Raw genomic sequence first — 5,000 nt, forward strand, 5'->3', positions numbered from 1 at the left:
ATCGTTCTTAACACCTTGGTGTATATTCTTCACATCCTTCATCTTGTACACCCTATGTACTTGCAATCTATTTGTATAGATTATCTAATCATATGTTTCCCTTATTACTAATATCCTCTCTTTGGCAAAGAGAATTATTGCCCCTGTGATTTCTCCGTAAACATTATGTGATGATTTGCTTGCCTAGACGGTAAAAGAAAAACATCGCATAGAATCTTTGATAATGGCTTTCCTCTGTAGCGTTTGGAGACTTTATTGAAGTTCTGTTGTTTTAGAAAATAGGGCTAAATGAGGGAAATTATGACGTATTTTGAAATCTCGCCGAGTCATAAGACATTCGTCCAAATACATGAAAAGTACATTATCACAGCCTGCTAATTCATTATCAAGTTTAGTGAGAGAGAGAGAGAGAGAGAGAGAGAGAGAGAGAGAGAGAGAGAGAGAGAGAGAGAGAGAGAGATTAGAGAAAATTAATTAAAATAACATTTCATTCAGAGATAAAAACAAAGCAAAATTGCTAGATTATAAATATATATATATATATATATATATATATATATATATATATATATATATATATATATATATATATATATATATATACAGTATATTATAATATACATATATATATGTATATATATTTATATTTATATTTATGAAGTTTTTTTGTTGCTTATCCTTACGTGGCTTTTTCTGTATTTAGAATATTAAGCCGCAAATATTTCTGTATGCCCCAGCCAGGATTCTAACCTGGGCCTTTGGTTTGGAATGTGCTTGGGTTAGTGCAGTCTGTTTCCCTGATGTTGGCTCCTCGTGATCGTGTCACATACAAGTAAATTTATTTCACTTGGTGCTTATCATTACCGTGTGGGCATTGTTCAATTTCACTTCTAATGGACAAATAGAGGGTGTTGCCCGTTATTTTGGCCGTTTGACCCGGAGAAGGTTCTCCAGAGAATGCGAATTATGTTATTATGCAATTTAATGATGGCAATGGCTATTCGTAGACTAAAATCATCTCTCTTTATTTCATAGAGCTTTTTTCAAGGTCCCTAAGTGACGCCTTTTATAGTCTTGATGATAGGTACTAGAGCCTCATTAGGTATATTGATATCTTTTATCACGCATGCGCGTGGTTCTCTCTCTCTCTCTCTCTCTCTCTCTCTCTCTCTCTCTCTCGATTTTTTTTGCTGAGAATCCTCTTTCCTTAGAATTGTTACTTGGATCTCAGAGAAATCTTCACTCCATGGTGATTAAATCATGACGAAGTTTTGTAGCAAAATACTGAGAAGTCTCTTAGCTAATTCATGCTTGCATGTAAGGTACAGAGAACTTTATAAAAGTTTTTTTTTTTTTTTTGCTTCTTTGATAACATCGTCTGTAACTGCAGTGAAAGTAGTGACTACCAAAAGAATACCAAAGATACCCAACTAGTCAGTGAATTACATATTAACGTACTTTTTTCCTGCAGTATACTCCTACATGTATAAAGATATATAAAAAAAATATGTTAACACTCGATTCATCTGTAAGGTTTCGTATGTATTTATGTAGATACTCATCAAACAGTTTTGCAGAAATGTATACAATTGTAACGATGCTTATTTTTCGTTTTCCATTTACTTCAGTCTTTTTTTTAGAGTTTTCGTTGTTTGCTAATCAACTTTATGACTGCAGATGACACCAAAACTGAAAGGCAGCACGAGAGCGAAGAAATGGGTGGCCAGTTTGCAACGTATGTCTACATATATTTGATGTTTTAAAAAAAGACTTTTGCCTCTTTTGGATAAATAAACTGTAATGGGAAACGGACATAGCTTCAGAAGATTTTTCGTTTTGTTGATGTTCTCTTAAAACAGTATAAATGGCTCTAGTTAATATGGCATTGGTTTTTTTTATCTTTTGTAATTCTTATGGGCAAACAAATTCTCGAGAAAGGGTTACTATGAAATGATACTAAATTGGCAAAGAAATTCCCTGGAGATGCCCATTATTAAATGACACAGTAGTAACATTTCTAAAACGCTTTAGAATTATAAACGACGCAAACGAGGAAGAGACCGGTGCGTTTCGCCGAAAAGAGGCAAATGCGGCGGTTCCCTATGAAATGTACCCGAATCCGAGCGATAAAGGTATCACTGCCGGCAAACTCCGGCAAACGAGCCAACCAATCAGGATGTCCCAATTAGGCTCGGCCAGCCGCAAGAGTATTTACCAACCATTATCATGCCCGGCAATCCTTCGCTAAAGAAACCAAATCCCCGGTGGCGGGGAAGTGAATGCCAGTAGCCAATCATGGAAGTGTTCTCTCATGGAAAGGCCGAGGGGAGGGGTAGAGACAGAGGGGTTTTGTGGGATGGGGGTGGGGATGGGTGGGGGGATGATGAAGTGGCTTCTGAGACGAACACATCTCTTTAAAATTGTCTGGTGATGTGCAGTCTTTGCATTATTATTTTGTGTGTGTGTTTGTGTGTGTGAGAGAGAGAGAGAGAGAGAGAGAGAGAGAGAGAGAGAGAGAGAGAATCGAAGTTTGTTTGAATAGTCGTTTATAGAAAGATATGTTCATCTGACTCTGTAGCGTTTCTCCTAAGTTTTTACATCTTCGTTCCCGAGTTTTATCTCGTCATTATTCGCAGAAAAATGTCCCAATAAGATTTAAATGTGTTATATCATTATATAAATGATACTGAAGTATTTATGTAATTAAATTGCTGGGTAATTAATCTTGCTTTCTGTTTTTAAGTTCATGAAGTAAACGTCATTTTATGCTATAATCTTTATTTTTTTAATTGTTAAGCAATACAAAGTTCATGGTCTATATAAATGTAATCATTTTCAACATTTTGATCTTATTGTTAAATCCTATAGTTGGATGGAAGGAAGTATAACTGTACATTCTTCCCTTCCTGTTTGTTTGTTGGCCTTTGTTATATAAGATATCTCACAAATGGCATTGGAAGTTATGGAAATGATGTAGGAGTAGTCTATTCTTCAACGCTAGCTGAGTCACGTACATTTGTTCGTATGCAGGTTTTTTTCTTTTTTTCAATGATTAAGGCTTTTATATTGCATTATTGTCACGTTCATCAAACTTCCAACCAACCTTACATAAAGCCAGCTATCTCGAGACTTAATCTTATCGAAAATGTTTATTGGGAAAAAGGGAATCTTGCATCATGTGACAGAAATTAGAGAATATCTGGAACTGAGGGAAAGGCTTGGTTATATCTAAAAGAAATGCTTAACCAATTAAAAGGCTTTATCTTGGAAGTACGCCCACAGATCTTGGTTGGTCCTTGTGAATGTTAGTGACATGTGTCTAAGAGCCTTTGTTTTATCGAAAAAGAACTTTTCATTAAATAAAGAAAATCTTTTTACTCACTATTCTGTAGATTCTGCTACTATCAACAGTGATAAAACAGAATAAAACAAAGTAAAAATGTGCAACCATTCCTTTTACATAATAAAACAGTTTACTCTTTAGAATAAAGCTCCTTACGCTGTTTCATAGCAAGTTTCTTTTACCACTGAATGCTTTACTTTCATATACAAGAAACTTGTTATGAAACAGTGTAAAGAGTAAATTGTTTTATTATGTAAAAGGAATGGTTGTACATTTTTATTTTTTTATTTTTTTTTTTGTTTTTTCACTGTTCACAATCAACTGAGTGAATGAACTGTTCATGAGCAGAATCTACAGAATAGTAAGTAAAAAATATTTATTGCAGTCGAAAAAATACACTTGAAATCATATATATCCGAAGAAATAAGATGTAACTCGAAAGAGAAGAAAAAATGCCGCTAAGTAAAAGTATTACTGTAATGAAGAGAAACACGCGACCCGAGAGAAGATTTATTCTGGGAATAAAGGCACTTAAGCTTCAGCTGGAAATTATTGCAAAGTGAATCTTCCAACCGTAGTAAAAATCTTTTACTGCAACGAAAAGACTCTTTCGCCCGAAGTGAGAAGCTTTATTGTAGCGAAGAAAAAATTGCTACCCTGTGAAAAAACTTGATCAGTGTGAAGAGACGCTGTCACCGTGACTGTCCTGGTGAAAGAATTCGCTCTCTCTTTTTTCCAAAAGAACGTGTTCCATTTTATTCTAAATGACTGCCTTTTGTAATACAAGTGATTTTACAAAGCGTGTTTTTTCGGTCATGTGTTGTCGCTCTGGAATGCCAGTCCATTGTGAATTTATCAAAGTGGTCTCGTTTTTGTTATTTCGCCATTTATAGCTGTACTGCTCGGGCGTTGTTTTTGCTGCACGTTTGGGGTATTTTATCAACAATGTTTATGATGATCAGTCTTGTGAAAATGCAGAAATTAATTAATTAATAGTTGTGGAAATTCTTACATGTATGTGTATGTGTGAACTAGTCCTTTGTGTGCAGGGCTAAATGTATTCAAGAGCTTTAGACGATAAGTTATGTACGAGATGAAAGTGAAGTCATTAGCAAAATTATTGTTCACCTTGCTGATTTTTTATTACTTAACATTTGCTTCTACAATAGATGTCAGTGATATTCGGTGATTTTGAAGAAGCCTTGCTAACTAGTGATTTAAAATGTTCATCAGGTGATTAAAAATGATTCGTCAACATATTTGTATTGAAAACTTATTAGCCATTTTCTAAATACTTCCTTTATCAACAGGTTCTAACCTATTTTAGGTTGACCGACAGAGGCATTCTAAGTTTATAGTCTGTGGCATCCATAGACTAAGAGCATCAAAACCGGAAGAATGGCCAACTTTAACTCCAAGAACTAAAATGGAGTGGGGAAAGTGTCCTGAACCAACGAAGTTGGAAATCTCTACTCCTTTGATCTTACCGAAGTTGAACGCTCGAGGGCTTGTTCAACTTCCTCCCATCCGTTCATTTATATGCAAGTGTGTATGTATGTGTGTGTGTGTGTGTGTGCATTTGTCTTGGTATGCGTTTGTGTAAAGGTGTTCGAGGCCGTATGAGATTTGTTTGTATTTGGTGGGTTTTTTTTTTTTT

At 35.1% G+C, this 5,000-nt stretch overlaps 1 protein-coding gene across 10 annotated transcripts in view; it reads left to right on the forward strand.

The window, feature by feature from the left end:
- Positions 1 to 5,000, forward strand: part of LOC136838776 (cell adhesion molecule Dscam1-like) — a 470,432-nt gene that overhangs the window by 244,507 nt on the left and 220,925 nt on the right. The window lies entirely within an intron of this gene.

This window comes from Macrobrachium rosenbergii, chromosome 5, assembly GCF_040412425.1.
Source record: "Macrobrachium rosenbergii isolate ZJJX-2024 chromosome 5, ASM4041242v1, whole genome shotgun sequence".
NCBI classification, from domain to species: Eukaryota; Metazoa; Arthropoda; class Malacostraca; order Decapoda; family Palaemonidae; genus Macrobrachium; species Macrobrachium rosenbergii.